This window comes from Nannobrachium achirus (assembly GCF_963921795.1).
Source record: "Nannobrachium achirus genome assembly, chromosome: 9".
NCBI lineage: Eukaryota > Metazoa > Chordata > Actinopteri > Myctophiformes > Myctophidae > Nannobrachium > Nannobrachium achirus.
This window is the reverse complement of record NC_137818.1, coordinates 52,763,245-52,772,011: the sequence shown is the minus strand read 5'-3', so window position 1 is coordinate 52,772,011 and position 8,767 is coordinate 52,763,245.

The window sequence follows — 8,767 nt, the reverse complement described above, 5'->3', positions numbered from 1 at the left end:
CTGTTTTTCTGTGTGTCTCTGTTTCTCCTTTCAGGAGAGATGTTGTGTCTATCTAACTCTCTCTCTCCCTCTCTCTGTCTATATCACAGACACCTGAACCGGTCCTCAGTATTTTGTTATTTTGTGGATTGGAGCTGGAGTGAAAAAACAGGCATAAAGCACTGTAGCAGTCGTAGGATTGCGGTAGAGCAGTGGGGCAGTCTTTCTTTATTGCTCCTGTCACCCTGCAGAAGAAAACAGAGTTGTGTTTTAGTCTTCAAAATAGTTATACGGCTATACGCCATCACAGAACCTCCCAGAGCCAAGGACAAGGACAACTTTATTTTTTTACAACAAGGGTTCATATTTTAGATTGTAATTAAATAATATAAAAGATGAGTGTTAAAATGATTTCATTTACCTCTTTCTATTGTTTTTAGAGATTCTTATTTTGGTGGTTGGGGGCATGCGTACTGATGGAATTTTGATCATATTCCATATTGATGAACAGTTTTCCCCAATCATAATAAAATACTCCACACACAAGAAATGATGAATGTCCACACCAGGGAATATGCGTTTTTGTGTTGAAGTTTAGTCAGAGTTCAAAGTACTGTACAAGTACAGTATAGCAAAATCACCCATCGTAGCTCTCTGAGTACAAAGCATAATGATTCACAGATATATGGAGTTTACAGAATACATTAGTCACATTCTGATTGGACAATTAAACATAACATGGATGGGATGTTGTTGTGACTGAGTCTCGTGGACTCAGAAGCCAAGGCTGTAGAATGTTTTGGCGTTTTTATTATCCCGTGTCCTGGACTCGTCTCGTGCATTAGTTATCAGATCAAAACATCATGGCATTGACTTTTAATACTGAGAATGATATCTATACCATGTTAAACAACAATAACATATTTTACTATCAATTCCCTCCTGAGATAGCATTTGAAGTGTTAAATGTCAAGGCAGCATAAACAACAAGGGAAGAAAACATGGGTTAAACTTTTTTTTTTTAAGGTATTTGAAACAGAACATAATAATTGTCAAAAGTCAAAAACATTTCGATAGATTTTTTTTTTAAGATGAGAGTCAACAGAACTGTATATTTTCCAAAGGTATTTAAGTCAGAATATCATAATTGAACTTAATTATTAATTATTATATATATGTATTTTACAAAGGTTCAATGTGTCCAAGATTGATTGGAAATTATCCATGTCAAGCAAGATAAAAACACATCAGCATCACGCTCCCGGGTGGTTATTACAATTTGGGGCCGATTTTAGTCAAAACAAGACGAACTTGACTCTTTACCATAATTTAGGTCAAAGACAAAAGCATTCAAAATGTATTTAGACAGCATCCGAAAATCAGCCGTTTGGCGGTCATAATTCGTACACCTCCGAGGTTACCTTTAGGTAATGAGTGGTCTTAATTGTCCCTGCAGGTTGGGGACATTTATAGTGAGGTGTCAAACCGGAGCCGCCTTAAAGCCAACTGTCTATTCCTCCTTACTGGCTTTTGTCCGAGTCAAGGTCTGAAAGAAAACACTTTACAGCGGGAAAACGTGTGTGATGCAGTTTCATACTCACGAAATACATATGGACTTTTCAATCATCCTTTTTGACATTTCCACTTTGGACAGACATGTAGTGAAGTATGTGTCTGTCAAATCATTCTCAATTATCATCTCAAAATATCTTTATCTGTAAGACAAGGGAAAAGACAGGGACAAATCAATCCATACTGTAAGGCAATAAGGTATTTATATATAGAAATTAAATTGAAATGTTTAGATACATCACCAAAAAGGGGACACAAGTTGTGTCAGTTTGTTCTGTTAGGGGAAACAGATTAACCCTGTTGAGGATTGGAATCAACTTCACAAAATGAAATATATTTAAATGGGATGAAATGAAAACAAAATGAAATATGAAGATATGAAATCAGAAAATGAAATATGAATTCAGAAAATGAAAATATGAAAGAAATAAAATTAAATGAAAAAATATTAATTCTAAATATTAATTCTCCAAACACATTCCCTCCCGTTTGCCACAGCCAAAAATATTGGGTGTGACAAAAATTGTTTTGTTGATGTTTGGAGGCAATATGGTTAAATGAGAAACAGATGGTCAAGTGTACCGACGTACAGTAAACCCTGTGGATAGGACAATACAGTAGAGTGTATGGTTAGACATTAGAGTTATAGTGAGCCTGTGAGGGGGGAAGTGTATAATAGTTAGCGAGGCCTGTTTAAAGCCTCTCTAACCAGAAAATGAATGAAACTTTAAAGAAATAAAATAATGTCCTTTTTTTTTTTTTTCATAATGTGTAATCCCGTATAAGCCCAGTAGGGTTGTAATAATTGTGGAATTTGACTGAACGGGTTTGAATGGAGCCCAGCCATCTAAATTGTTTTTGGAACCGTCTCAGCCTGCTTTTACTCAAGTAAAGAGGATAAAGTATTACCAAAAATAAACCAACATGAGAAATTAAAGGTTGAGTAAAGCAGGGCTAGGCCTCTTCCATCCTTAACCCATACTGCAGTTTATGTGTTAAGAATGGTAAAAGTAAATGTTTTTGGTTCATGTCCATAAGATGTGGTTTAAAAGAACAGGATTACTAAATAATTGAGGATCTAGAGTTAAAATGTTGAGTTGGCGACAGATCTCCCACACACAGACCATTTGACCCTGAAGGCCTGTCTCCCAGCAGACAGGCACACTATCAGTTGTTTTTTGTTGTGTTTTAAAAGGAATGAAAACAAGTTGTTACAGGAAATAGTGTCTTTCACGACAAAACAGAAGGACAGAAGAAAACCCGTTAAAAAAATAAAATTGAAATAAAACAGTCAGTCAGTCAGTCAGTCAAGTTGGTTAGCGAGTGTAGTGGAGTTTTCCACTATACCTGTCTATCCAGGTCGATTCCATCCTGTCATAATAATGAAATAACTTAAGTAAAAATAATCCCTGTCACCTGTCATTGAAAAAAAAAAAATTAAGGCAGAGGGAGAAAAACCAAAGACAGATTCAAATATAACCCCAGTGCATTGTTATCAAGTCCTGTTTTGGAATGTAAACAGTAGATTATACAGAACAAGAGCGAATGAAACCCCTTTTGAGAGAGAAGGAGAGACAGAGAGACAGTCATATGTGTAAATAATTCCTAGTTTTGCAAACCAGGCAAGTAAGTGGGTTAGACCAAAAACAAAAAGAAAGTGAGACCCTTTTTGAGTGGTGGGAAGACAAAACAAGCTGGAATAAAATATCATAAAAGATGTGTTATATTATTAGGAGCATCACATAGAAACATATTGAAATAAACCCAAACGTTGGTTGTTATCAGTCCTAGATTGGACTTGGAAGGCAAGTGGATTTAGTCATAATAAGAGAGCCCTTTTGAGAGAGGGAGAGAGAGAGAGCAAGGTCACACAGAAACTGAAATAGGCACCCTGACTGAGAAGCGGCTCGTGGCCTCTCAAGGTGAAAATAAGAAAAAATGAAATAAAAAAAACAATTCCAGCCCCTCATAGTTTTTTTTTCAAAATAAAACAATAATAAACCATAAACCAAAATGTAAGTATCGGTCAAGCGAGCGCGGGCAAGCAGCAAGCCAGCAGCGGGCAAGCAGCAAGCCAGCAGCATAAGCGAGATGCACAGAACACATGAGCACTGCTCACTTCATACTTGGTTTGATTTTTTAGTTTCCCTTTTTTTTTTCATAATAGTTGTAACCCGGGGAGGAAAAGGGGATTAGAGATGATTAGACAGAGACAGATTATCAAAAACATTTAACACATGGGTTTGTCAGTCAGAACTTGATTTTTTTTCTTTTTTTTTTCTTTCCAGAAGTCGTTCTTAGTCAAAAGTAAACAAAATATATAGTACCATTATCTCGGGGCGTCCCAAGGGTCAAGAGTGTTTGTTCTTTTCGGGACATTGTAATCCATGAAAGTCACGTAGCAGATCGACAAGCTCACAACGCGTCCCATCGCGTTGTGAGTGAAAGGCCAGCCAGGTTCGGCTGGGGGGGGGGGCTCTGTCAAGCCCTTCAGCATCTTGAAAACATTGCTTGCGTCCTCTGTTCCTTCCTGATGAGGTTCGAACATCCAGTGGCAAATAATGTCCGATTTCTCCACAGCTCCGCACATATCCATTGACATGTTCCAGGAAAAGTTTTAGGCAGTGTTGATAACTGGGAGTCCCCGATGATCTTCCAGAATGACTTGAGGTCCGGGTTAAAAAGAGGTTCTGGGTTTAGATTGTAACCTTTCATCCGTGTGGGTCCAGGTTTTACACGATAAAAACACTGCTTCTCGGAGCAGGGGGCTTTTTTAGCTTGAATGGTCATGTTTCTTAAAAATGTTCTTAGGAGCGCTGAGATAAAAAGCTCCTGTATTCAACATCTCAGAGTCGCCTGAGACGGAAATTAAATAAAATAAAATAAGATAAGACTGAGACGAAAACAAAGACGTGTAAGCGTAAAGCATGAAGATTTCCGTCAGAACGTTCTGTTCTGGAACATAAAGGAAATCTACCAATTAAAATAACCACGCTATTTCTTATGTGATTAAGTAGCTGGAAACAGCTATTATTAATAAAATAACCACGCGATTTGTTATGTGGTTAAGTGGCTGGGTTATGCACTGGCCAAGAGATTCTCCCTTCAGAACAATTGCTTTTGTTCTGGGTACACTAAACAAAATCGTGTAAAGATTTCCTTCAGGACAGAAATAACTTTCGTCCTGGCAACACTAAACTGGAGTCTCGTGCTAAATAACACCAACTAATAATATGGACAAGTATGAATCTGTGACCAACAGTCTGCTATGTCCTCAGAACAGGAAGCCGCAGTCCCTATTCTGTTACTCAAACGTGCAACGAAAAGCGATAAAACAATAGACTACAAAACATTAAACAATAAAAATGCAGCTGTGTTAAGAGCTAGCTAGACTCTTAAGACAGCAGGTATAAACGTATGACCTGGGTTCTGTTGAATTAGGACAGTGTGTGAGAATGAAGCCCGCCTCTCAAGTCTCTGTGAGAGAAACTGTCTGTGTCCGGTCCCTGGTGTGGAACGCTGTGCCAGAGCCAACCCTGGCTGCCTCCATTTCGGCTTTCTTCAGACGATATGTTGATGTGGGAGAGAGTCATCATATCTGAATTGCTTTCTCCGTATGGGCAAAAATGGTGCAATTGTGGGGCACCTAGAAACAACTGTTTCATTTCCTCATCGTCTATCTTAGCCGTTACGGCTGTTATCAGTTCATTCTCCAAGCTTTGGAGAGAGGCTTCAAGCTCAAAAATGGTGCAATTGTTCCGTTTGTAAAAAGGTTGTTTAGATTTCGGCAGGTGTTTTCTGCCTCCCTGTGCTCGGGGCGTCCCAAGGTAATTTCTCCTCGCGCAGGAGGAAAAAACGTGTGGGAGATAGTCCTTTCCGTGGGAGTCAGGGGAAACGTCTGATAATATCCCCGGCTGGTTGTTAACTGGTTCTAGCAGCGGAAGAGACCAATATCTCCTCGGAGCTAATCCGGCAATCGAATGGACCATTTGATGGAATTTTGATCATATTCCATATTGATGAACAGTTTTCCCCAATCATAATAAAATACTCCACACACAAGAAATGATGAATGTCCACACCAGGGAATATGCGTTTTTGTGTTGAAGTTTAGTCAGAGTTCAAAGTACTGTACAAGTACAGTATAGCAAAATCACCCATCGTAGCTCTCTGAGTACAAAGCATAATGATTCACAGATATATGGAGTTTACAGAATACATTAGTCACATTCTGATTGGACAATTAAACATAACATGGATGGGATGTTGTTGTGACTGAGTCTCGTGGACTCAGAAGCCAAGGCTGTAGAATGTTTTGGCGTTTTTATTATCCCGTGTCCTGGACTCGTCTCGTGCATTAGTTATCAGATCAAAACATCATGGCATTGACTTTTAATACTGAGAATGATATCTATACCATGTTAAACAACAATAACATATTTTACTATCACGTACAAGTGGCTAAATAGGTCCATTTTACCCAGAATAAGCCCATTCCCAAGATACAACGCAACTTTTCATGGTTAGATGTGACTTATGGGGGCTAGAAGCGTTACTGTAAATAGCAATAAAGAAACGGCTGGCTTAATTTGTCTAAAAAGACATATTTAGCCACTTGTACGCATGCCCCCATGAGTATGCTTGCCCCACATTTTAGCATGGTAAACGTGATAAAACAATAAAATGAAGCAAATGGAAACATTTTAACACTCACTTTTTCTTTTCTTTAATTACAATCTAAAATATGAACCCTTGTTGTAAAAAAAACAAAGTTGTCCTTTAACACATCGGTAGCCAGCGGTTGTTTTTCAGGATCTCTGGCTAATAAGCCTCAATTAGGGCTGGGACTCGATTAAAAGAAAAAATTATAATAATTAGAGGCTTTTAAATTAATTGCATGTTTAATCGCATATAAATATTTGATCTGAGAAGCTATTTTGGTATATCTATTTTATAAATCAAAATTTCCCATCCACTGGGCTGAGCAAATAAGCGGTCTGATCGGCGGCTTCTCCCATTGCGTGCGCTGGAGTTTGTTGACTGTTGGTTGGTGCACCGGTATGATCGGTACGCATACGCCTGAAACTCGTCCAGTGAGAAAGGTTCTATGATGCAAATAAGCACGATTAAAATGTATAACTTTTTTTTTTATTGTGTACATTTTCTGTAATTAATTAATCTAATTGAAAAAGTCCCAGCCCTAGTCTCAATACGTTCCTCTGTAACACTTTTTTCTTTTAGTTAAAAACACAGTAAACATTTTCTTTATTTTAGGAATATATCATCTTTTACACAAGCAAAGCAGGGGACAATGCCTGTCGCAATTTGACAATGTAATTTCTCCATGTGGTCCAGCCCCATTGAAAGTATGGAATGCACGTGCTAATAAAAACACACTTAAAACATTGTTTTGGTGCCAATATTCCTAAGACCAGTCCACACCAATGCAACTCTTTGCAACAAAACAGTTCTAAGTCTGTGGACACCAATGCACAACTCTTAGAAACTGTGGGATAATGGTTGCAACTTGCAAGCAGTTGCAAGGAGTTACATGTTGCAAGCAGTGGTGTAAAGTAACCTACATTTACTCAAGTACTGTACTTAAGTATAATATTGAGGTATTTTTACTTTACTGGAGCATTTCCAGTTTTCAGTGCTTTTATTTCACTACATCTCAGAGACAAATATTATACTTTTACTATAGTTACTAGTTACTTTGTATATTTAGACAAAACAGACATAACCCCCTTCATTCTTATACATTTCGGCCAATTGAAAATAGATCTATAACCTTGTAGATCTGCTAATTTCAAAAGGTTTTTTAAAATTATATTTACATTTTGAATGGGACATACTGCTAAATGATTACTTGCTACTTTTATACTTTTATGCCAATACTTTTTTACTTTTACTCAATTCATTTTGAATTCTGGGCTTTTACTTGTGACAGAGTATTTCTGCATTGCAGTATTGATACTTTTACTTAAGTAAACACTTTGAGTACTTGTTCCACTGGTTGCATGTTGCAAGGATTTATTTTCTTATTTATTTCCCTTTTTAAATTGCTGAACCATACATGGACATATGACATCATCCTCTATGTGATGTTGTTGTTTCCATAAACATTTCTAAACAGCTTTATTTTGGACCCACATAACATGACAATAAACTACAAAATAATAAAAACATCTCTTTAAAAAATTAATAACAAATAACAGTGGCACATTAATTGATTCTTAATATTCATATTTGTGCCACAAACATCACAAGAAAAGACCAAATTACCTTACCTGGGTTGTGTCTTGCCAATTAAGTCTCAAGTGAAAATGGTGAAGTAAGTCTAGGTACTAGGCTTACAAGGCTACTGTCTTTGTGGGTTTACACAGAAACTAAAGAGGCCTAGTCTCTGCTGGTTGTAGCGAATGAGAGCCATTATGTTAATCTAACCCAGTCATCAATGGATATGGATTCATTCCAGTTTAAAGAGTGGGCGGGCCTTCTGTGGGTATCATGTGTCCAGAACAGGCCAAATCCCCTATCTGAATCTAAGAATGTTAAATGTATAGGTATTCTTTGTGTGTGTGCATGTGTAACTTACATACAATCTAATAATTTAAGAATATGTGTGTGTGCCTCTTACTGTTTAAAAGGATATAACACCCTGAATCATATAGGCCTATACGTGTGTGAGAATGTGTGTACCCACTGCACACAACATTAAGTGGAAACTGAGCTACACTTTCTAATCGCCTGTCCACTGTACCAAGACATCAGAGACACATACTTCCCACAGTTTGAAAACATGACCAATGATAAAAATACAAATAAATCCCATGTTTTGTGAGCTGCTGTGATAGGAGAAGGATATCAAATGGAACACAACCACCTTAAAGACTACTATATCATTATATCACTGTCTGCATGTAACCTTGATACATGAAAACCGTGTGTGTGTGTGTGTGTGTGTGTGTGTGTGTGTGTGTGTGTGTGTGTGTGTGTGTGTGTGTGTGTGTGTGTGTGTGTGTGCGTGTGCGTGTGTGTGTGTGTGTGTGTGTGTGTGTGTGTGTGTGCGTGTGAGAGAGAGAGAGAGAGACCTTAAAAACCAATGTATATATCCCTGCTCTGCCTGCACGTAACATTGATGCATGAAAACTGTTTTCACCTGTACATATTTTGAACTGATTGTATTGTATTGTGTACACTTCTGCTTTGGCAA